The sequence below is a fragment of the Chrysemys picta genome, chromosome 1 (assembly GCF_011386835.1).
Source record: "Chrysemys picta bellii isolate R12L10 chromosome 1, ASM1138683v2, whole genome shotgun sequence".
Classification (NCBI taxonomy): domain Eukaryota; kingdom Metazoa; phylum Chordata; order Testudines; family Emydidae; genus Chrysemys; species Chrysemys picta.
Window position 1 is genome coordinate 241,962,783 of NC_088791.1, and position 26,084 is coordinate 241,988,866.

Consider the following 26,084-nt stretch of genomic DNA (forward strand, 5'->3'; position numbering starts at 1 on the left):
CAAGTATTGTGTCTTCTGTATCAAGGTCCCAACTCCTTAGTTCCAAAGTTACTGCAGCACAGGAGAAATCAAACTTTTTCATAGGGTGGCCTGTATCCCAGAAATTGTCTCACTGATCGTCTCCAGTCCATTTGTATTCTGGTGAACACTCTCCCCTACCATTTGTAAAAACCCAGCAGAAACAACATCAATTGCTTACACTGACAACTAATATTAAAAAAGTAGTACATGTTTAGCTTCTCTTAATGCCATTAACCACTAACCCAAGGAAAAGAAGCCAGCCACACATGCCAGCTAGCTCTACATAAACCATCAGCACGTGCTCTGTAAACCCTCAGTGGTCCCCAAATCAGAGTTTGAAAATTGCTGCTGCAGCAGAGGAGTGTGTTCCTACTGAGAGCTTTACATACAATTCTGGACTGGACAAGCAGATATTCCAGCACCTTGTGCTAATATACCCTGGTGAAAATCCAGAGTACTCCAGTACTGTAAATCTTCAATAACTCCACCAGGACCTAATTTAGCATGATCAGTCTGGTCTTTTGTTTTATGTACCACAGCTCTTGCCAAACTGAATTAAAGTATCAGATTCCATGAAAAAAAAAATTAAGACAATGTAAGTTTTGCATGAGAGAGCAGTCATCATCAGGAAATGGATATGCAGATTTTGTTAATGCACAACCTTAACTCTGCCCCCAAATACAGTGATATTGTATTGTATAATATAAGAAATCATGTAAACCCTCCTGTGACACACATGCCTAAGGGACAGATTTATGGTCGGTGTGTAACTTTCACTTTGGCATTTCCTTACTTGATCACTTAAATGGACAACCCTAACATTCTCTTAGGATCGTTTTATAATGGAATATCCTAATTGTGTGGTTTTGTAGTTTTTCTTTAACACAGGGGAAAGCAAAAACATAAGGAGATGGCACTTCACAAGTCAGGTGTCCTGCTGTCTTCCAGTAGTTTATGTAAACTCCAAATCTGGAATTATCTGCCCAGGCATTCCTGGATAACCCATGCCTGTGCACAGGTGGGGCCACTTGACAAAACATTTTTATTACCAACATCAGGAGCTGCACAGGTCCTAAAGTAAATCACAGTAGGCTTCCTCCTACAAACTGTGCGAAGTGCAGAGCAGCTCTCACTGAAGTCCCTATCTTATACCGTACAAGCCACAGGCAACTGCTGTGCCTATGTAGAGCCTCTCTGATTTGAATGGCTTCTGCGTGGATACTGTAGTCAACCCACTCAAATTGCAGAATCAGGGCTTAATTCCTTGCTCATTAAAAGGTGAACAGGACTTACCCCATGCACAACGTTAGTATGCTTCTCAGTACATAGTCAAGTTAGCCAGTCATACATGCACAACATAGACTTCTTTAGCTGTACAATTTACGATCTTGGTTAAAAAAAAAAAGATGCAAAATGTACTGCACATGTTTAGCCTATGATTTTTCAGTCAAATCAAATAAAATTCACCAAAAAACTCAAACACACTTCTCTTTCTTGGTCTATTTCCAAGTCAAATTCCAAATCACAGCCATTCAGAGTAAAGGGTTATTTTAAACAAAAATTGCACGAACTTTATTTTTAAGTGGGAAAATGCTCCCTCCCCACATTATCAAAACCAACTGAGTTATTTCTGCTCAAGCTTTCAAAAATAAATAATCTTCAGGAAAAGACCAAACCTGGAAAATTTCATCCCAAAAAATGAAAACTCAGAAAGTTCTGAGACACTAAAAACAGAAGGTTAGAATAAAAACTATTATGAAACCTTGACTATAATGATTGCTGCTGGCTCTACTATAATATCACTTATTATTTAACATTTTTACATGCGAAAACAAATTAATCTTAATATTCCATAAGTAGGGCCCTACCAAACTCAAAATCCATTTTGGTCAATTTCACGGTCACAGGATTTTAAAAATCATAAATTTAATTATTTCAGACATTTAAATCTGCTATTTCATGGTGTTGTAACTGTAGGGGTCCTGATGCAAAGGGGGATTGTGAGGGGGTTGCAAGGTTATTGTAGGGGGGGTTGTGGTATTGCCACCCTTACTTGTGCATTCCTGCTGGCAGTGGCACTGCCTTCTGAGCTGGGCGGCTGGAGGCCAGGAGCACAGCTCTGAAGGCAGCACCACTTCCAGAAGCAGCAAAAATGTAAGGATGGCACAGTATAGTATTGCTACCTTACTTCTGCACTGCTACCTTCAGAGCTGAGCCCTTGGCCAGCAGCTGCCACTCTCTGGCCACCCAGCTCTGAAGGCAGCAGCAGAGAAGCAAGGATGGCATGGTATGATATGGTATTGCCTCCCTTACTTCTGCACTGCTGCTGTCAGGACACTGCCTCTGGGTGCCTGGCCAGCGGACGCTGCTCTTCAGCCACCCAGCTCTGAAGCAGCGCAAAAGGAAGGGTGGCAATACCATGACTCCCCTACGATAACCTTGCAACCCACGCCCCGCAACCGAATTTTGGGTCAGGACCCCCAGTTTGTGAAATGTTGGTTTCCTCCGTGAAATCTGTATAGCATAGGGTAAAAACACACAAAAGACCAGATGCATTTTTTACTGCTGTGAATTTGGTAGGGCCCTATCCATAAGTGATTAAATAAATCATTCATATCAGTAATCAATTCAAAGTATTTTTCTAATATTCATTGACACCAATTTTAATTAAAATAACTATAAAAATAGTAGATAAAATACCAGATAAAAATATAATCATTCGACAGAAAGGACCAAAGTTGCATATTAAAGGTACATTGATAAGTATCTTTTCCCCCTGAAAATATTGATTCTTACAATATAAAACAGTTGCATAACTATTCCAAGTTCAACCTGAGAAAACAAAGAGGGAGCTAGTAAAAAAGCCTTGGAAAGCAATATCACAAAAAGGTCTCATTTAAATTCCTGGAAAGCGCCGCTTCTCTAAATATATCTATTCAGCTCTCTGAACAGGCAAGTAACCCTGAGACTGAGCTATGCCACCAAGAATCCATACGGCTCCACGTATATATTTCCCACCCAGTAAATGGTGGAAAGGAGAAAACCGCCCCACAAAAAGTACATTTTGCGAGTGTGTGTGTTTGCAGCCCAATCGTGGGCTTTTTCTCAGATCTTTATATTCGCGATCGCTACCGGGGGGGGGGAATCAATCCCGGAGCCTCCAAACCCGGAGCTCTTTGCTTTCATTCGGATTACTCTATCGGCAAACAAGAACGGCAAGGGGAACAGAAACCGCGGCGCTTCTCTGAAGGGTAACATACTTCCGATCCCCTTCAGCGCCCGGCCACACCAGTCCGCGTGCGCGCCGGGGGCATCCCGCTGCTGGCCTGAGCGCCGCCGCGGCTAAACCAAGCCAGCGGGGCGCTGCGGGAAGGCGGCGTCCCCCCGACCTTCGCGCCTCGCCCAGGCGGCTCAGCCCGTCCTAGGACCGCCTCAGCATCGCTCCGCTGGGCGCTGCCAGCGCGTCCCCTCCTTGCCACCTTGCGCAGCCCCCCGGGCTCACCCACCGCCAGTCTCCTCCCCGGGGGCCAGTCACGCGTGCGTCCCCTCCCCCCCGGCGGGGGATGCTGCTATTGTCTCTCCCCGCCTCGCCCATCGCTGCCCCTGGGAGCGGGGCTGCTTCGCCCCCTCCCGGGTCGCCCCCATTACCTAGCAGGAGCAGGGCTGCGAGAGCCGCGGGGAGCTGGGGCGCGGCGGGGGCTGCAGGGCGGCTGCCCGGCTGGCTGGAAGCGCAGCTCGCTGCTGCGGGGCGGACATGCTGAGGCTGCTGCTCCTGTGCCGCCGCCGGGTTGGGCGCTGCCGCCGCTGCCGGCTCCGCGTCCCGGACTAAGGGAGGGAGGGAGCGCGGGAGGGGCGGGCAGCAGCCGGCTCGGCGCTGCCCGGCTCATTGTTCGGGGAAGGGCAGGGGCGGGGTCACTGCTGCCTGCCTGGGGGCGCGGTGCCCCGCCTCGGGCTCAGGCGGAGCCGCGGGGAGCCCCGCATGTGCCGCTGCAGAGCCCCGCCGCTGGGTGCCTGGGGGACGCGCGCCCGCCCACTACATTGGCCGTGCCCCCCAGTGGGTGCGGCTCGGGGCGCTGCCGGGCTGGGAGCCCTGAGCCGCAGCCGTCTCCCGCCCCACCCCCGGCCCGGGGGGCCGCCGACACACGGGAGGCGCCTCCGGGCGCTCAGCCACGCCGCCTCCCCTAGAGACAGGGCCGACTTGGAGCTGGGCGTTTAGCGGGGCTCTCCGGCCCGGCCGCGGAGAACCGCTGTAGATCATCGCTGGGCGACTCCACCAAAGCACGTGTGCCTGGAGAGAGTTTGGGGGTGAAGCCGGGACCGGGTGCATTGAAACCCCGGCTCGAGCATGCAGTTTCTAACAACCGCGAGCTTGCTGGAGGGTCACAGCCAATGGCAACCTATGTCTGCAAGACCGCTGCCTACAGACAGCGCAGGTTGCCTTGCGGGAGGTGACCTTCGGGCATCCGCAGCGGGTCCAGCGCGCTACGCTGCCTTTTAGTTCCTGCCCTGTGGCTCGTCCTGCAGTCCATGCCCTCAGTAGTGCCCTCTAGCTGCCTCACGAGCAGTTTTGGAGGCTACATGTGGATGATAAAGCATCTTGCAAAGTAAAAGCAGCGGGTGAGGGAAAGAGGGGACGTATTTTTCCCATACAAGAAAGTTTTAGGTAAAATTTAGTTTGATGTGGCGGGCGCAAACCCCAGAAAGGCGGCTGATGTGACAGTTCCACCACCCACGTAGAAAGCAAGACAGGCAGGAGGTATTGAAAAAGGTTGGGCTTTTAAGATAACACTCCATTCATGAGGGAGACATTTTAAGCTTGTAAAGGCTTAGTTGAAGTTATTATCTACATGTCTACAAATTGTGTATAAAGGCCTCAAAAACAATACAATGAAACCTGTAAGAACAACCCCAGCAAAGGAAATTAAAAATAAAAGTTAAAAAGGAACTACTCTAAATATGTCTTTGTACCCCTGCATTTTTAAGTAACCAACCCAGACTGGTTGCTTCCTGCTGGATTCTCAGTTAGCTCCCAGAGCAGATTTATTAGAATGAAAGTTATTTGCAACCTAATCCTTGCTAGGCAAGTATTTGGAAAGCCATTGATTTTATTATTTTAGGGCTAGATTCTGCTATCCTTATTCAGATTTAATAGTAGTTTACCACAGACGGGTGGGTGCTTTGATCACACTTTATTTGAATTGAACTATTCACCTGCTTAAAGTTAAACATCTACATAAGCCTTTGCAAAACTAGGGTTTTATTGTGTCTGTATCTGTTGTATCTAAAATATTCAAAACAAAGTTTATGAAAGAAAATTTTTCTTAACTGTTCAAGAAAAATTAATCAAAACAATGGGCATTAAAGTTAAGTAGGAGACAACATGCTAAAACAAATTAAAATATAGCATGTTAAAACCATACAAATAAAACAAAGGTGTTAAAGACAAAACAGGATCAAGAAGCAGTGGGTTAAAAATAAAGAAGCCCAACTGTTGAAACAACCCTCCATACGCAAAGCAAATACTAATGATCAGGGCCGACGAGGCGGGGGGGGGGGGAAGCTGGTACAAATTACCAGGCCCGGCGGTCCGGAAGGGGGCCCGGCTTCCCCTCTCGTCGGCCCTGGTTAGCCAGTCCACCCTTGCTGGAGGGCCCCAAAAAAATTTTTCACCGGGGCCCAAACCCGCTCTCAACGGCCCTGCTAATGATCATAAATCTTTAAGAACTTTATCCACTTAGCCTATTTACTGTATTTGACTGAAGAAAGAGGAAGTTTGTGAAGGATACATCTGATTAAGCAAACAAAATAACCTTTTTCTTCAAGTTAGGACACTATGAAGTCAGGCTTTGGAAAAGAAGTTACTTTATCTGAACTAAAGTAGTAAGTTGTAGATATAGACATGAAACGTGATGTAAATAGTTTGACACTCCTTATGCATCACAGAAGACTGTAACAGCAAAAGCAGCCTTAATAAAAGTGTTCTCACCAGAGATGTACTCAGGGCCGGCTCCAGGCACCAGCCGACCAAGCATGTGCTTGGGTCGGCACCTTGTAAGCGGTGGCCAATCTTGGGGTGGCGGGGCAGTGCTTGGGTTTTTGTTTGTTTGTTTTGTTTCGGCGGGGCGGCGCTCAGGGTTTGGTTTTATTTTTTTTGGTTCAGTGGGGCAGCACTCGGGTTTTTTGTTATTTTTGGTTCAGCGGGGTGGCGCTCGGGGGGGGTTGTTTTTGGTTTGGGGGAGCAGCGCTGGGAGATGTTGTTTTTGGTTCGGCGCGGCGGTGCTCAGGGGGGGTTGGTTTTGGTTCGGCGGGGCAGCACTGGGTTTTTTTGTTTGTTTTTGGTTCAGCGGCGTGGGGGGGTTGTTTTTGGTTCTGCGGGGCGGCGCTGGGTTTTTTCTTTGTTTTGTTTTTGGTTTGGCGGGGTGGCACTGAGGGGGTAGGTTGTTATGGCGGGGTGTTGTTTGTTTGTTTGTTTTTTGCTTGGGGCGGCAAAAAAGTTAGAGCCAGCCCTGGATGTACTTAAGGGTTTGGCAACTGCTGGGTAATCATTCTAAGGATTTGTTGCTGCCTAAAAGTTATTCCCGTAGTCATTCAAAAATCTAAAATTTTAACTTAATGCCAATTTTATTTATATATGCTTTGCCTACCAAGTAACTTTCTTTTTTTTTTTTTTTTCAGATTTGTTGCATCACGCTACAAAGATACCTGCTGGCTGGTACAATTAATCATAAGCATTTGTCATACAAAAATACAGTACAAGATATATATTCCTAACCCAATTTTCTTTTTTTAAAGTAGGAATTTGATTATATAGAAATACAGTTTCTGATATGTATATCAAAGTTCTAAAATGTGCTATTCTTTATAGTCATTCCACTTTTACCATTCCAAGTGAAAATTAATTTCAATTTAGAAGCAGAACATATAAATAGTATGAGTTAGGTAATATTATGAAAAAGCTGGTAGCACAAAGATACTACGTTTGCACCACAGCTCAGAGAGCCGAGAAGTGATATAAGGACAGCACCTCACCTGGACATTTTTCTCCCTATCAGGAGAATTCAGCAGTAGGTAGTTAAACTGTTTGAGCACAAGTCTCATAGGTAGATTCTATTGATATTAAAGTCCATCTAAATGTAAAATTTATCTCTTGGAAGGCAGTTGGAGGTTGTCTGCAGAGAGATAAGGTTTGCTTTTGCCTCTGGCTTTGGGTGCATTTTGCTTTCGGCTCACCCAGTGAACTCTGAAGAACAAAGATCTGTATAGCCCGAAGTTTCTACCACTGTCCTGATTCTGATTTCACTTACATTACTGTAAATAAAGAACAACTCAATGGAGTTACATTGGAGTAAAGACTCTGTGAAATTATTATTATCAGCCCCCCTGTGATTTCAAAACACCTGGAGAAAAGGTTTGAAGTTCAGAGGACAGTAATTGCTGGAAAGTCCAGCTTTTCTAAAGGGGCAAGAATCTACATGCAAGTAATCAAGTATGCGTGAGCGTTTCTTTTATATATCGTTAGCATGAGGATAAAGTTTCAGATACTATATACACAGAGATATGGTTTCTGCTTTTCTGTAACTGAGTTTAAATACTGGTGTAAGTGCATCTATTATTTTGTTGCTGAATTAGAGGCACATATATAAAGGGAATAAATAACCTAATTTAGCCTGATCTTGAGACACAGGCCCTTAAAGTTATAACAGATCAGTGTAGTGATCATCTAAACCTACAAGATATAGTTTATAACCAAAGCCTTCAAAGCCCTTTACAAATCAATTAATCACTCCCAGGACATGTCCATAACAAATGTAATGGGTGAAATCCTGGCCACATTGAAGTCAAAGAGGTTTTGCCATTGACTTTAGTAGGGCCAGGATTTCACCCAAAAGAACATATTAGAATTAGTCTAGCTTTGAACATAAAGTGAAGTGGATTTTTAATAAAGTTACTGTAGTTGACTTCCTGGTGCTTCAAAAGTGTATTGGGTTTGCAGTTGTTTGCGTTTGTACATGGATTTAGGAACTGAGCCAACAAGGAATTAATATCCTGCCTTCAGGAGAGGTTGTGGCCCAATTTTCTTTTTTCATATCTTCTAGAAGATGATCAGTGGAATAGCTTTATCTCTAAGGGAAGCTATTTCTCTGCCCTTCAAAAGCACCATGATGAAATACTCAGTAGCAGAATGATAGGGTAGAATTCAAGAATGTAGGTAACTCAAGTTGGGACCCAGTGACTACAGCATCCGGACTCAAAGGAATTGGGGGGTGAGGCAGGAAATATGCAGTGCTTACCAAATTAGCAGGTTGTTGCTAAAATAAACCTGGTATTTTGTTAAAAATCCCTTTCAAATATATGTATCTGAAAAACAATTGAATCATGGGCCAGATTCATATACACACTGAAACTCATTCAGCATGAACAAGAGTTAGATGCAGAGTAAGTGCTATTCACTATCAGTCAGTCTTATAATAAATCTGGCATAAAATGTAAGCTTCACCGCTAGATGTGGGCCCAGGATACACTGTGACTCAGAGACACACTTCTGAGTCATAATTTCTTTTTTGCTTCTTCCTTGCTCTTGAAGGGCCATATTTTACTGCTGGCCTATCCCAGTAATAAATTCCTAACCCTCTGGCTTAGCTGTATCTGCCAGCAAGTAGAGTCAAGGCCCTACTCCCCACCAGGGCTGCCGAGAGCGGGTTTGGGCCCCGGTGAAAAACATTTTTGGGGCCCCCCAGCAAGGGCAGACCAGCTAAACAGGGCTGACGAGGGGGGGGGAAGCCGGGGCCCAGGCCCCCTTCCAGACTGCCAGGCCCCAGTAATTTGTACCTGCTTTCCCCCCCTCTCGTCGGCCCTGCTCCCCACCCCTTCCAATACCTGCTCCAAGGAGGAAGTAGGTATTTAGCCTCACCTACTGCTGTGTGTGCAGACCCAACTTGTCTGCATAAGAGTATAAGGGGTTTCTTGCTCTCTTGCATTGACATATAGCACAAGTCACAATCTTGTCCTGTGACTTCTTCCAGTAGGAGAACTGGTCTAAGAAGAAATTTAAAAAAAATTGAAAAACACCCTATTTAAAACTTTGTACTAATTGTCATATCTTCAGATGGCCAGTAAGCCATCGTGCGCCTGCAACAAACAGACTTTATACAAGGTAAAAGAAGGAATCAACAAAGCGGAGAAGATTTCAGCATGAGCACAGTAGGAGACTGTATTAGTCTGCTCCAAGGCTCAGTCTCCAACCTCAGCTGATCACTGTCTGATCAGTTTTCCACAATAGCACTTGGAGATTGTGCCTAAATTCTAGAACTATCACACAGATAGTCATCAGGTGGATAAGAATAGACTTCATGCTAATGAAATTGCAATTTCTTTTCAAGAAAGAGACGATTAGCATCCGAAAGAAATGTGCAGTAAAAACTTTTGTAAATTGCTAACTTTGAGGAACTCAACCAAAGGCCTCTTAGCATTTTCCACTGAACCTGTAGAGGCCTGATCCTAGAAGCTGCTACATTTTAAACATTTATTAGTAGCTGTACCACTTGATAGGCACTCTGCATCTGCAATTCCCATTGACTTCAATAGACGTTGAGGTGCTACACATAATGCAGCATTTATATGCTTCTTTGTGACGTATGGAGGCATTATTGATGAGCTGCAATGGGTCATTTCTGCTGTTGAAAAGGTTAACTGAAAATCATGTTTCATGTAACAGGTTTCTGAAGAAAAAAGAATGCCATGTCTGCTGACTCATCAAGAAATGAGAATGAAAAGATGATTGGACTTGGAATGACAGTTTTCACAAAATAAAGCAGCGTGCATAATTCAGAATGGGAAATGCATCTGTGCTGATGGGGCGCACTAACACAGAAATGTATGCATTTTCATACATTCACTTTTAGGATGACAACTTGCTAATCTTTTAGAGCCTCTCACATTTTGGGGTTCAATCCAGACCAGTGAGTGATTGTATCACTGCCTGCCCTGTTACCCTGGCTGCTTTAAATGCACTTCTGTGGCTCACAACCTGGACACCAACAGCCAGCAGACAAGCATGCAGTTCTCTGAGTGTGTTTGTGCTGTACAGCCCTGGTTCTGTGATCTGACCCCAGCAGCCTGCCTGCAATACAAAAGCCCCACCCTGGTCTCCATCAGCCTTGGTTACTATTTGTAGGGTGACCCTAACACACAACCAAGTCCCAAATTTCCCCATAACCATCTGCCTTGAAAAGCTCAGACATCTCCTGGACAACTCAGAGAAATAAGACGGCTTGTTGTGCCTCTAAATAGAGAAAAGCGCAGCTTATAGCTTTGAGTTAACAACCACTTTGATTCAAACACAGCACTGTTGCTTTAGATTAAAAGTAAAACAAGACGAACTCACTTAAAACCTCTCTTTTTGTTAAAGTACAAGGGTTAAAGACAAAATGATTACAAGCAAATAAAAATAAAAAATGCACTTTCTAGCAGCTAAGACTTAACACGCTACAGTCTTGGTTTAAGGTAGATTTCTTACTAAACTTTCTTCTTTGCAGTCATGGCTGCCTCTCTCTCAGTCAAGCCCTTCCACAGAACTAAAGGTATTGGTTTCCCTTGTCTTCCTAGGTGAAAAATCTTTGCCTAAGCAGGTTTCTCATTTATACTCAGTTCCCAGAGATTTCAGCCCTCTTAATTGAAGGACACATCTTTCTCAGCTTGCAAGAGCTCTGGCCCTGTGTGTCTGCCCAACAATGGATGCCAAAATGGCTGCTTCTGTCTCTTATATTTTCCCAAACTCACTGTTTTGTCTTCACACTCCTGCTGTTCTTCACTTCCTGTGGACTTCCCATTCCCCTGCTGATTCATATGTAATTGGAGCTTCCATTGTTTTTGGTCACACCTTGCTTAATTTCATTGGAGAAAGGTAGGGTATGTCTACATTACCCGCCGGATCGGTGGGTAGCCATCAATCTATCGGGGATCGATTTATTGCGTGTAGTGCAGATGTGATAAATCGATCCCCGATTGCTCTCCCGTCGACTGCTGAACTCCAGCTCGGCGAGAGGCGGAAGCAAAGTCGACGGGGGAGCAACAGCGCACCACAAGGACACAAAGTAAGTAATTCTAAGTCGATCTAAGATACGTCAACTTCAGCTACGCTAGTCTCGTAGCTGAAGTTGCATATCTTAGATCGATCCTCCCGCCCTAGTGTAGACCAGGCCGTAGATAGCTACCTTCCCTCCTGTCTGGGATAAAACCTTTTCCTCCCTGTGTTTGGTCACAGACTTTAAAACTATATTAATGAGTATCCATAATTCCTCATATAGTGTTAATACACATATTTATGGCAATATTAATCACCAGTCTGTCATTAGCTTTCATAAACGACCTTACCTGATACACTTTTATAATACAGTAATATTGTATACAATCAGTTGATTCATTTACTTATTATTTGAGGTTCAGACCCCCACAAGCACTTTTCCCATGAGTAGAACTGTCATTTAGTTACTCACATACACTTCATTGTAGCTGGAGTGGGAAGGTTAGATTTACTGTCCAAAATAACCCCATCAGGATTTAGCCTAAAAGAAAACTATTAGTTTTCATTAGCACAGCAGCATGGACAGTCACATTGTAACCAAACATTTCTCAACATGCATGCACTGCAAAATGTTAAGACAAATAATGAAATATGAATATTATTGTACATACATTACATTAATCCTCCCTGTGCCAATGTTGGTGCACAGGGCAGAAACTTGTCCCTTCCATTCTTTTCTGGCATTTGCTGCTGCTTCCATCTGCTCTATGGTGTTGAGATTGACTGTTCTACCCTCCCTGCTAAGTGTTCTTCTTCAGGTTTCTCTTGGGTGCCCTCATTTCCTCACACCAGTTGGTTTCCCCTTGACAGCTTCATGTGGGTGTCTGTGTTTTGGCGTACTTGCTCCAAATATGTCCAGCGCTTCCGTCTGATTCTGGGGTGAACCTTCTTCTGAGGCTAAACCAGGAAAGAAATTTTTCTACAGTCTCTTTTATATTGGGTCCTCATATTGCTGGAGTCACAAAAAGCTACCACAAAACTTTATTCTGTAACACTTAGAGTTAAATAAGTTACATATATAAATAATTGTTAGTTAAATAGTACATTATAATCAGAAGGGGGAAAATAAGTATAGACTAGGGAGGAAAGATATGTTTTGAAATGCTGTAAGAGGGCTGCTCCCAGGCATAGGAAGAGAAGAGACAATTTTAATCGAAGTCTTTATTTTTCACTACATTTCACAGTGCAAAGTTAGTACATAGTAAACAGCATTTCTCACTGGGTGGCAAAATTCACCTCTCTCCTGAACAAAGCTTAAATTAGTTGGTTTTGTTCAGGGAACAAAGAAGCAAATTCTGCTCTTAGTTATACCCTAGCAAACCCTTGCAGTACAGTACAAGCGAGGGCAAAATTTGGCCTTATATCAGGAGAGAGATGGAATTCACACACAGAGCATCTGTGGAGAATGCAGGAAATGTCTATTATTTTTATGAAAATTAGGCGTGACTCGGTTTACCCACTCACTTTTATATTGGTCCGCTGGTAACGAGGATTCGGCGGCATGCCTGCGGGAGGTACCCGCCGCCAAATTGCCGCCAAAACCGCGGGACCGGTGGACCTCCCACAGGCATGCCGCTGAAGGCAGCCTAACTGCTGCCCTCACGGAGACCGGCAGGCCGCCCCCCACGGCTTGCCGCCCCAGGCACGCGCTTGGTGCGCTGGTGCCTGGAGCCGCCCCTGCCCACAGTAATCCCTAGAGCTTTTAGAAAAACATCCAATCTTGATTTAAAAATGGTCAGTGACCCAGGGTGAGTTGTTCCAATGGTTAAGTATTCTCATCTTTATAAGTTGCAGCCTTAGTTGCAGTCTGAATTTGTCTGGAGGCTCGCTGAGATGCACCCCAAAGGTTGAAATCAGCCCATCCTGTTTTGGATAAAGGGGTAACGGCTCTATTTGGAAAAACAGCAGAGATGCAGAAAACCTTTTGACACCCATGTGTTTGTGTAGTTTGATTAATTACACTTACAAAAATATTTGAAACAGCAGTTATCCAGTTGACTGAAGTTGATGTGCATCTGCATGTACTATATTTTGCAAGTGGTTTTTATTTTTTTTAAAATAAGCCGTAACTGCTTTTATCACTGAAAACAAAAACGTCAGACAGCCCCAAGCAAAAGAAACAAATACCAGATAAAAAAAGATGAGCAATGATAAGATAGTGTTTCATATCCATTTCTAAAATACAGCCCAGTACCCTTTAAATAGCACAGTGGACTTAAGAGTTGTGAGATGTAGGGTCAGTGTCTGCTTGTCAAATTTGCTGCATATACAGTGAATCCATTCCTCGATGAATGGGCCTGAGACTGCCAGCAGCCAAGAGTTCTATTTAAACCAACCTACGAAGGAAGAGGAAATGGGACTAAGCAGTTAGTGTTCAGACTAGGATGAGAGAGGTCAAAGGAGCACAGTCCCCTTGTGTTACATGAGACTTGTCTATAATAGCAGTGAAATAAAATACCTTCCATTAGTTTTCAATTATATTGTTTCCCTTAAGTCTCAATTAAGCAACAGCCACCCCCAGTTAAGCTCACAGGAATTCATTCCGTTATATGGCCATCAGCTTCCTTGGACCGATCACATTTGTTCCGTAATCCACACTACCAAAGGTTTTTTTTAAAAATTGCTTCAGACATAGGTTTTAATATTTCGTAACACAAAGTTTTTTAAATTGTATCTGAAGTTTCTGGAACTTTCCATTTAATCAAAATGAAACCTCACTGTCTGGGCTATTAAACTAATTCCCAACAATAAAGCAACTTATAAAGCTATGTTCTGAAAGTCAAAGTCCTATTTTCTGCAGCTAAATTGAATTGAGTCTACTGTAACTCAGTGCCTAATATTTTCATTGATATTATTGACATCAGGATATAACACATGCACAGTGGTTGCCATTAAAAAAAATCAATATTTGCTAATATTTACCACAGAAGGATCTCTTAGGTGCATCACACCTTTCCTGTAGAAATAGCTGTCAAGCAGACTAAGCTATGTATGGTATTTCTAAGGTGCTTTTATAATTTTATATGATATCTATTTCAGATACTATATGTCTGATTTCTGTTGGCAAATATTTATTCTTTAATGGAGACCACTATAGCATTGTAAATAATGGATAACAACCTATAGTTAAACAGTTTAGTTGAAAGGATGTGATCATTTCTCACTCTAAGAATAGGGAAGCCAGCTTCTTTCCAATATGGATTGAGTTTAAAAGAGGTTTTAATAACTAAATTACCCCACTGAGATGAAATAAAATTGAGAACTTGATGAGAACAGATCTTTAAATTGACATATACACAACAGGAAAATTTTATCATAGTGCCATTGATACAATATATATTTATTACTAATGTGTGAAGTCTCATAATTGTTATTGCACAGATTTTCAATTATATAAAATTTACTGGTAAAACGTTAGTTAGGTTTTGGAATACTGGTGATACCTTATGATGACAGCACACACAAGATGGATTTTGGAGACTCATGTGATAGAATTACCAATTTGAGATAATTTCTGTAGGGTTACTGCACTATAAAATTAAGCACTACATCACTGAAGCCCACCCTTACCTGAACTTAGATGAGGGGAGAGGAAGTCCACATTAAAATAGCATGAGTGGGATTTGAAACAAAAGACACAGGTGATAAGGTGTATGTAATCTGTCTTCCAGGTAGTACACAGTGGGGCCCTCTTAACCAAGCAAGAGAAAGCTGGCCGGTACAGGAGAGTACGCGTTTCAGCTTTTCTTTACCATTTTAACCCAATGCCCCTGAACACTGTACTGCTGCTGACTATTAAATAATGTCTTGTTCTGAAAAGGCTGTTCTGTGGTGCATAGGTCCCAAACAGGGGTCCAAGGTCCTTTGGACATGTTGAAGAAGCTATGGTGAGACCAGAGGTGCTGATGTCAAGGACTCAGAGCTGTGGAGTTGCAGGGTTTGCTCTTCATCAAAGTGGTAGCCCAGGGCCTTTCATTAAGCAGGGTACAGTCCCAGAAAGATTGTGGAAGAGTCAGAGGTACAGCATGCCCTATAATATCGCAGCAGCATCGAAGGGCATTATCCCTGCTGTTGCCCACTAGTAGGGATTTTAAACCACTGGATTAACAGAAGTACAGTTGCCATGACCCCTAGCCCTACCAGCCCCAAAGTAGCCCTTGGCTTACTGAGAGCTGGCACACAGATCTCTCTGAGGCATGCAAGTAGTATAGAGAACTCCTCCCCAGACAGTCTGACGGCTGCTTTTACCACTCAGCTTGAGAGGTGCACAGGCCTTCTGCACATGGGTGAATTCCACCCTCTGTCCATTTGATATTGCTGTCTTGAGGGAAATGGTTGTAGTTATTCTCTCTTCTCCCAGAAGCTGCCCTTTCTGTGCCAAGAGCTTTCTGAAGCTTTCTGGCATTGCCAGCCCACATTACAGTTTGCTCCTGATGAGGAGACATCTTTGTGTCCACCAATGGAAAAAATATGCTCAAATCTTAATAAGACATTAGAGACCATTATTTGAGAAGTATTACTTTTATTTTTCCTGCGCTTAAAAGGAAATTGTGTTATTTCAGGTGGAGGCAGTTGTGGTTTCTGTCTATGCAGGAGTCTCCCATCTCTGAAAAGCTTCATTTAGTGAAGCAGGGTAAGATGCCAGAGAAATGGGGAAAGGGATGAATATAGAACTCGAAAAACAAAGGAGATGCTGAAGAAAAATGTTTGTGTCCAAACTGCTCTCCGTTATAACACAGTGACCCCCAAGCCACTGAGAGCAGAGTTTGCCCTTTGATTTGTCAGAGAACTTGGGCTTTTCTGGCAAAGTCTGAGTTGAATATTGTGTCCCTTTTAGCGCAGTTGCAACGGCACAGTACTCTGTTTAATCTCCATTTCTTCTCATCCATCATCCACAACTCAGATTTCTACCATGATTCTACAAAGTCAGTTTACTGTACAACACAAAATGAAAGTCAAGTTAATTTCACGCTCTACCCACCTCAGTCTGATTAGCACAAATTAAATGTTGTGCTAATAAGATGAAATGTGTGACCACAAAGCGGAAATCCATGGGTTCTCACTGACTGCTGGGGAAAATATAGTTTCTTGCTATTTGTGGAACATACAAGTAACATGAACATATTTTTATCACAATAACTGAGAATTTCGCAAGACATTCTCAACATACAGCATTAGATTGGGGTATCCCTGCTCTCATAAGGTGGGGGGAAGAGAGGGCCCTTTCGGAATTTGAGGCCTAATACATATTTAATGTGATAGCATGTATCAAGAAGCATATTTCTCCACTGATTACATACTATGTAGACATACTGTAGACACCATAACAAAAAGTCATTTCTTATTACTATCATCTGTGTGCTAAATTCCTCAGCTGTGGCATCACAGTTGTGCAATAAACTTAAGTGTACACAAGCATTCGACCCTATTGCAGCATCTCATTTTGATGACCGTGAGGAGACTCACAGATGACAATTCTACCACCCAGCAACGAGCCATTGTCTTAAAATTGTCTTAAAATCAAACAAACAATCTAATCCTGTTCCTATCGAAGTCAATGGGAGTTTTGCTATTGATTTCTGTGGATCAGACTCTAGGCCAAATTCAGACCAGCATAGGTTGGTACAATACCATTTCACTGCCATCTGCATCAGGCCTGAATTTAGCCTTACCGTCTAAAATGTGTTTCTCCTGTTTGTCTCATGTTTCTCTGACAAACAATCTTATAAAAATAAACACGTAGAAGGGAGGAGGAACAGATTGTACCTGACTTTAACACCTCCACATTTTTGGTCTGATAGCCCTTAAATATTTAAAAAACACACCATATGAGAAATGTAAATAAGACTAAGCACCCATTACAAGGTTCTGATCACATCATACCCCACTCATACTTCATTCATGGAGCAACACAAAGTGGCAGAGGACTGTGTTTTGGAGTGAATGGTCCTGAACTCTCCTCCATGCTGTTGGTGTATAATTTAGCTGAGAAGAGTCACATTTAAGGCAACATTTTTTTTAAAGCAGGGGCAGGTAATATTGCCTGTTATACAGCATGTTTTGCAGAGCATGTACATGCCTATGAAAATAAAGGCATTTTTCACATGCAAAGGTTGTAGTATCACAGCAACAGAGGTGCTAATGTGTCCATCTAACTCTGATTTAGTACTGTAGATGAACCATAGCTAGCTTTGATAGGGGACTTTCTGAATGGCTGTAGTTAGATTTTTTGCTGTGTAATTTTATCTTCTGTTTGAAGTTTTTTAGACTATTGGCCTATGGTAGTGAGCTTGGGAAAGGGGAAAATGAGACAACTGAGATATGAAGGCGGCACGACGAAAATGGGCCAGATTTTCTGCTACCTTGCATAGGCACTTCCCTTTCTGCAAGTGAGATGTAAAACGCTCTCAGTCAGATCAATGACTAGGCAAGGAGTGGGAAATCAGACCCATGTAATAAACAAATTTAGGCACCCCTTTTTAAACATTAGATAGTTAGGGTATTTTGCAAATAAAGTATGCGTAGCTCCACCAAGTTTGGGGGTGAAGCCCCTTTATCTGTAAATTGACATAAATTTGTTTTCTTGGGACTTGGTTATTTGCACATCCTCCACTCTGCCTCAGCTGATGACTTTTTACTTTAAGGCTCAGCAGAGGGGCCAAATCATTGGCCTCTTTGTGCCATGGGAGCCAAAGTTTCCTTAAGAGCTAAGAATTCCTCTTCCACAGAGGAAATCCCTGGCAGGCACCGGATGGCATAGCTACATTTTACCCATATATGGGTTTGTTGCAGTAGGAGGGGGCAGGGTTGGAGGGTGCTGCTCTCTTGGTGAGTCCTGCTGATGTATTGCCCTTTCAGAGTGTCAGAGAAAAACTCTCTGCTTCCACAAGAGCAATAAGGGAGTGTAAGTTTGAATAGCTGTGAGTCAAAACATTACTGACTTGGGCCAGGGGCTAAACCAACCCCCATAGCCACCCCCAGAATTGGGAGAGTACAAAGGAGGTTTTAAGTCACTGTGACGGACTGTACCCTTATGTTCATCACTTTTACAAGACTATGATAAATTTTGTACAAAGCTTGCCTTGTGAGGTATCACTTGAAAACTCAATCTACTGAACATTATTGTCCCAATAAAATGTGTATAGCAACATTGTATGTAAAGTTATAAGATTTTGCTCTATGACATTGCTGAGACATGCTTCAAGTTTAGAAAAGCAGCCCAAACCAGTTCCTCAGGGACAAAAGGCTAGCCAGCACCTCAGTCAGATGCCAATATAATCAAGTGGACTATTACTGGGTTAAGCGACCATTCTTTGGCAGGAAGAAGGGTGTGAGAGAAATTTACATCATGGCAAACAGATTTGCTGCCACCTGAACCCCAGCTGGAGATGATTCTCAAAGAAGAGAAATGCTATAAGAAGGGAGAACAGAGGACAAAAATCACCTCTCTCTCCTCATCTCTACTCACAGCAACAACAATGTTTGAAAAAGAAAAGGAGCATCATCAAACTGAGGGAAATATCCACCCAGACTGCTGTGAGCATATGGTGAGAAAAAACTTTTTTTCCAAGTTCACTTAGCTTGTTAAGTGAGGTATTACTTTGTGTTTTACCTTTTCTTTCTTTGTAATCAATTCTGACTTTTATAACTTCTTACTTGTAATCACTGAAAATCTATCTTTCTGTAGTGAATAAACTTGTTTTTTTTTTTTTTTTTATTTAAACCAGTGTGTGTTTGGATTGAAGTGTTTGGGAAACTCAATCTGAGATAACAGGTTTGTCAATATCATTTTCTATTAATGAAATGATGGACTTTCTATGAGCTTGTACAGCACAGAAGCAAAGAGCTGGGCAGTGCAAGATGCAAATTTCTGGGGACAAGTCTGGGATTGAGAATTTACTGGTGTCACTTTGCAATATAATTCAGAAGTGGCTAGGTAGAGCACCCAATATCATTCAGTTGGGAGTGATTTTGCATGCTAGAGGCAGTGTGTGAACAGGCCAGGAGTTGTAGTTCTCACAGCAAAGCCATGTAAAAGGCACCCCAGATTGGAGAATTGAGGGGACACAGCTGTTCAACAGTCCAGATTGTACCTCAGGGAATGTCAGTCACCTTGGTCCACTTTCTTCAAATACATCTAACAGAGCTATGGTGTACCTGAGCATCTAGTATATGCAGTGCTCGGTTTGAACATTGAGGGCTGAATTCTGCCTTCAGTTACACTTCAGGACACATTCAGAGTAGCTCATTTGGCCTCAATAGAGTTATCTGCAAATATACCCTGGAGTAACTGAGGGAAAAGTTTGGCCCTTATTGTGGAAAATAATGCCAGCTTTATGGCTGTTACCTCTGTTCCAGAGAATCTAGTTTTAGGGTTGTCCGTATGCTAGATACACAGTTGGATGATCTATTCACAGTATAAGAGAATGTCTATTACGCCATCGAGAATATAATTGTCACAAAGGAACTTGTGAAAGATTGCATAATGTATACCTGTCTAATAGCATCCCAGAGAACTGAGCTGTAGCGAGAAGAGTGATATAGTCTCATTCACTGAGCTTTTTATGAAGGATTAACATTATCATTAATTAATGCTAGGCACCATCTCCTCTCCTGTACATGTACTCTTGTGGTTTGCCCTTCATCCTTTCGCAACAGAAGGCTGATAAGACAAAAATACAGTCAAATGCTAGGTCATTTTGGTAATGTCTTTGCTATTGAACATCTAGCCCTCTTTAGAAGTTACAAAGTTGCCTTATACACAGGAGTATTGGGTGTTTTGACACCAGTAATTTCAACTGTATACCAGGCATAGGTGAATCAGGCCTCAGAAATCTGTAACATTATTAGGAGCCATGAGATGGCCTGTTACAGCTGCCCCTTTTATAAAAGGAAAAAATAAAAAATGTATCAAATCAATTACAGTAGAACCCCTATTTTATGAACAATTCGGCAACTGAGGAGTTAACACAATCAAAAAGTTCATAAAATTACAGGAGCTATGGTGCATAAGTTGCGGTCTGGTGCACTGCATCACTTTATCCTTTGTGCAAACTACGGCAAAGCAATTTCCAATGCACTAAAAGCATCAGAATATGAAAGGACATTGAGTTGTTCTTCATCAATATCACCTTCATTATGCAATTTTTTCCCTGTTGGGAAAAATGGTTCATATAATGGGTCGTTTCCAAGACTGGTGTTTATAATAATAATAAATTAAACCAAACAAAAAAAACAACCAAACCAAAAAAAACCCCGAGGTTTTACTTTAATATGGGCTTCAGATTTGCTGAAGATATTTCAGAGCACTGGTATTTAACGTCAAGCCACACTATTCAAATATGAACTTCATAACAAATATTTATGGATTCACTCTCAGATGGTGCTAAAAACACAACTAGGATGGGTAACATATGATCAGATTCCAGAGTCTCTTTTCGCCCACGCACATATTGATGGAAGCCTTCCTAGCTGAAGCTAATTACATACCTCACTTTTTTCCCATCTGTTAATAAGTTATTACTGTAGTGGTGGGAGACCTGAATACATAAACCACTCACTGCTCTACGTGCACTAATAGAGTCACAAGTTATTGCTTGGATGCATCCATCTGAATTTTATATTTATTTATATCATGCCATGCCACTGTGCGTGTGCTAACAATTAGTTGCTTCATTTTAATGAAGGTGGATTCTTGCCAGTATCCCACTGAAGCTCACTCTTCAAAAGATCTTATTGTTATCAATGCATCTGCAAGATAAGGTATAAACCTGGTAAGAAATCACCATCTCCAATATCAGACTGGAAATAAGGTGTATTTGTTTAAATAGTAAGAATAATTAACCATTGGAACAATTTACCCAGGGTCATGGTGGATTCTCCATCACTTGACAATTTTTAAATCCAGATTGGATGTTTTTCTGAAGGATACACTTTAGTCATTATTTTGGGGAAGTTCTGTGGCCTGTGTTATACAGGAGGTCAGACTAGATCAGAGATCGGCAACCTTTGGCCGTTTTGTTTACCTGCCGTGTCTGCAGGTTCGACCGATTGCAGCTTCCAATCGCCGCTCCAAGCCAATGGGGGCGGCGGGAAGCTACAGCCAGCACATCCCTCAGCCCGCTCCACTTCCCGCAGCCCCCATTGGCCTGGAGCGGCGAACCGTGGCCAGTGGGAGCTGCGATCGGCCAAACCTGCAGATGCAGCAGGTAAACAAACTGGCCCGGCCCACCAGGGTGCCAAAGGTTGCCAATCCCTGGACTAGATGATCACAATGGTCCCTTCTGGCCTTAGAATCTATTAATCTTTTCTAGTTTAAAATCCAATAGTAATCACACAATTTTCTGACAATTTTTTAGGGTAGGGTTGGATATCCTAAGCTGAGTGAATGTAACCACAATGCTTTTATTCTGTGTGGTTCACTTGTCTTTTTCCCTAGCTGTTTGGAGCATAACACAGATCTGCATCATGTTCTTCCATGGTAGCACTAAGCACTACTCATATCTCCAGCAGAGTTATTCTGGTTTACACTAGTTGAAGATATATCCCATAGATTTTTTCATATGCATTTTGCTTACAGACACACCTTGTACAAGCAGCAGTCACCTGCATAGCCAGTCTCTGTTGCGGGGAGGAGGGAAGAGTTTTTTGAGAGCGGCTCATATACATATGTAAGCATTACACTGATTTGTGCACCAGTATTCAATTTGAACTTAGTGGCAACTTTTCTCCCTCGGAGTAACTTCTGACAATATTTAGCCCAGTTGGGACACAACAGTTGAACCTGGTGCTACTTCTGTCCTTAGTGTATGCTGATAACTTTCACTAAAACATCATTGGTGTTGCACTGTGGTTTCTCATCCATGCTATGGATTTATTAGGATTTACAGACTTTTGCAAAGTGATTTCCTCTTACCATTGTAATGCATGTGTCCTTTTGATGGACATCCGGCTGGCATTGTGTTCTCCCACATTTGCCACTGGCTGTCCCTTTGCTTATAGATTTATAGCCTGCCTGCATACAGAGTTTTGCTACTCCATACAGTGCTTCCTTGTTAGACATGGATTTTAGCTGGACTTGTGTCATTTCATGTGCTCCAGCACTGTCTCCTGCTTTATTTAAATCAGCCTTTGCTCCCCACTGTATTAGATTTTGTTAAATTTGTCAAAAACAGTAGCTTGTCTTGAATCATTTCTTCCATGTCAGCAAATGCAGAGTCCTGAGCCAACAAATCTGTCATAAACCATTCTATGGGTTCACTTGGACCTTGTACTGACTCATGAAATTTATAGCATGCCAACACTGGATTAGCTTTTGAGGTGATAGATTTATCAAAACCTACTGTAATACACTCAGATTTTCAGCTGACATCTAGCAAGCAGTATATATATAGATCTACTTCTTTCTCCTGAGCAGATTAGCAGATATTTTTCTTCCTCATCTGTGGATTTCAGAGGACGCTCAAAGTGAACTCTGTACGTTGTCTGAAGTTCTTCCACTCCTCAAGAAGATTTATGCCTTCTCAGTCTCTCCCAGCAGCTAGACTCCTTAGTCCTGTACAGTGTTCTTTCCACAGACTCATTCTAACTTTACAAGTCCTCCAATAGTGTAATGTTTTTATACCACTAATAAATTGTGTTTGTATATCCCGTAGGCAGCAATTGTGCCCTCAAGAAAGGAGTCAGTGAAAGAAACAATGGCAGTCAATATGCCACAGCAGCTAACAATAAGCTTTTCACCTAGAGCTAAATAGAACTTGTTGGTACTACTGTAAATAGTCTATCTGGTAGCTCCCAACTGTAATATACTGTAATATGGTATATTACAGTAATTGCTCACCTTAATTGTAAGTATTGAAATTGCAATTAAAAACACAAACAGAAAAAATAGGTTTTGGTGTTTGTTTTTAAAAACTTCAATAATTACCTGTGGATACAATTTTCAGAAGGGCATGATTTAGGAGCCTAAGTCCCATTTTCAAAAGTGACTTGCCTACTTAGATGCCTAAGTCTCACTGAAAGTCACTTAAGAGCTTTTGAAAACGTAACCCCATGGTCCTTATAATTTCACACTGTTACCACGAACTGTCCCAAACAGAAGCTCCTAGCACAGGGATTGGCAATCTTTGGCACGCGGCCCACCAGGGTAAGCCCCCTGGTGGGCCGGGATGGTTTGTTTACCTGCCGCGTCCACAGGTTTGGCCGATTGCGGCTCCCACTGGCTGCGGTTCACCACTCCAGGCCAATGGGGGCGGCGGGAAGCAGCACGGACCGAGGTAAACAAACCGGCCCGGCCCGCCAGGGTGCTTACCCTGGCGAGCCGTATGCCAAAGGTTGCTGATCCCTGTCATAGCACTACAATATTTATTTATTTTAACAGATCCTATATTTTTGGCCCAAATCAGCATCTGGTAGGCTTCTCCTCAGCTTGCCCTTCAACAATTCTTAACGGGTATGTGCAAATGTTATCAAATATGTATATTTAACCTTTCATAATGCACCAGGGAGTTAAGCCTGTTAAAATATTAGGTTACAATGGCACCATTAGATGGCAATGTTGCTTATTCAGCCTCTTTTTGGAAAGCTGCTCCGCCAGTAAAGGAAGAAGATATCCTCATTGTGCTACTTACACAATTACTGTAATGAATCTGCTGATGTGTTACTGGGTAGTGCCCCTCCCCCAAGATGAGCTGTAGGAAAGGGACTGAACTAGGAAAGGTAGGGACCCCATTCAGCCTCTAGTCAGTAGACAGATTTGAGAGGGTTAATAAACTGGGAGCAGTAATAATAACTAGAAGGCAGAGGGGATCAGGCTCAGGGAGAGAGCCGGGGGCAGTGGGTGGTGAGCAGCAGGGTGGAGGAAGTAGGCTGAGAGCTGGAACAAATGGACTGGGTGAGAAACTGAGAGCAGGGCAGGGAAGCCAGTCATTGCAAACAGGGAGCTGGCAGCCTGCAGGCAGGAAAGACTCTGCCGCTGTGGCTGGATGGAAGATGACAATGCAAAGGACCCCCAAAGCAGCCACAGAGAGCAACAGGACTCAGCTCTGGACAGTAAGACCTACAGACCAACACCTAATTGGTTGCAGAGGTTGGAGTAAAAGGGCAGTCCAGATACTAGGCACAGTATGTACCTATGGGGCATATTTACCCATAGACAGTGTGGCCAACTCCCACGATTGTGAGTTTCATGATATTTTGGGTTTTTCTTCAAGCCACATCGGTTAGAACCAAGGGAATTTCAGCTCTAATTCTTTCTCTCTTTTTATTTTTTTTAAGTAGTCTTTCTAGTCCTCCTACTGCTGGAGAAAAGCTTGTAAGCATGGAGCCCTAAAGGCTCAGAAACCGGAAGGCCAATAAAAAGAACCCCAAGATTATTTGAAAAAAAAATTCTCTGATTTTTAAGCCATGATTTGTGGAGACGTGACTCATGACTTTTAATTCTTGAGGTTGGTAATAATGCATATACCCTTCTATTGGACTATGCCCAGGGCCTGAATAGGAAGCACTTGTTATCTTTTACAGCAACTGTATAAGACTTGTTGCTGGAGTATTTGCACCCTTTCCTCCCTGCAAGCCCTCCTAAAGAATCCCATTCTTTGCCAGAAGTGAGTGTGAGAACACATTTATCAAGAATCCACTAAAGACTAGAGTCTGTGGAGCCTAGTGCTTGGAACACCTTGGAGCTCATGGTACAAAGAACACCACTAGCAAATATCTGGAAGGGTCTTGTGTACTACAACACTGATGCCATGTAGTGGAGGAGTGTTACAGTGTGCAATCACCCCCTTATGTCAGGATGCAGCATTGCAAGGACTCTCCCTCTTTAGTGCCCATCCGCATCCTCTTCCACAGTGGCCCGCTCCCTCAACAGTCCAGCCCTCCAGCCAGGTCTGCTCTCAGTCTAGTCCCCTTCTGGAGTTAACAGAAAACTAATGCCCATTTGGCTATTTGGAGATGAATTTAAGTCTATAATATAAACACGTCTCCTTCCTAGAGATCCCAGACCAGTGTTGTCAAGGTTAGGCCCTTGACTGGGCCAGGTTACTTGGGTTAGGACAGGGACAGTCTTCTTTCCCTGTCCTGGCTTTAGGCAGAAGAAACAGCAGCCAGCCCTTTTAATCTGGCCTGCTGGCCTCTGATTGGCCTCTGTCTGCTCCTGGCTCTTCTGTGTTCCAGAGGACCAACTCTCATTCATTCTGCATGCAGCTGATCATGAGAGGCCTCTCTAGGCAACCCTGGGGGTCTGAATTCACTGCTCTTTCCTTCCAGCAGGAGACCTTCGTAGGGTGGAGTGTGCCAAGGTGGTGGGATCTCCAGGAGGGGACAGTGAATGCCTGGTACACCTTGTCAGAGAGAGGATGAGCGCTAATCCCTGTTTGGGCTCCTTACTGCCATAGAAAAAATAAAACTGGATCTATGTTTATTACTAGAATAAAACCATTTGATTAAAAGCACAATAAACTCCTTTGCTGCTAGGCCCAGATGCACATTTTTGTGCTACACTAAATAGATGTTACATTAAAATCAATAGATATTTCAGAAGATTCCAGTTGTGTGTAGCCATAGAGGAGATTCTAGTTTACTGAGCATACTGATATGTTTTTCAGTAGCAGAGTGGTTGAACAAAAGCTTCTTCATCATATTCAATCCTTCTTCCAAACTTAGGCCTTGTCTATATGGGGCCAGGGTAGTTATTTTGCACTATCTTTCATTTGTTCCTATTAATATGGCCCACGTCCACACAATACAACTCTTAGTGCATATTAAGTGGCCAGTTAATACAAATACCATAATCCACTTTGAAATTGGATTAAGTTAATTGCAGATTGAGTTACTGAGGACTAACATTCTTGGGATGCGTCTCTACTTTGCAATGGCTTACCAGTCCTCCAACTGCCATTCCACACTGCTTTGCATGATACTAGGACTGGCCTGACTCTGCTCTCCAGACATGTGGTCATCTTGACCAGATGTCACTTCT

The 26,084-nt window shown here is 43.0% G+C and overlaps 1 protein-coding gene across 8 annotated transcripts in view; it reads right to left on the minus strand.

The window, feature by feature from the left end:
* Positions 1 to 26,084, minus strand: part of ST6GAL2 (ST6 beta-galactoside alpha-2,6-sialyltransferase 2) — a 260,421-nt gene that overhangs the window by 74,955 nt on the left and 159,382 nt on the right. For 2 of the 8 annotated variants that reach the window (XM_042854379.2, XM_042854378.2), the window contains exon 1: positions 3,670 to 4,041. The exons of 2 other annotated variants lie outside the window; for them this stretch is intronic. The gene's annotated coding sequence lies outside the window, so the exon portion shown is untranslated. Of the gene's footprint in view, positions 1 to 3,281; positions 3,531 to 3,669; positions 4,042 to 26,084 lie in introns of those variants that run through there. 4 more of the 8 variants (XM_005306969.4, XM_042854385.2, XM_042854375.2 and 1 more) reach the window with 4 other exon arrangements.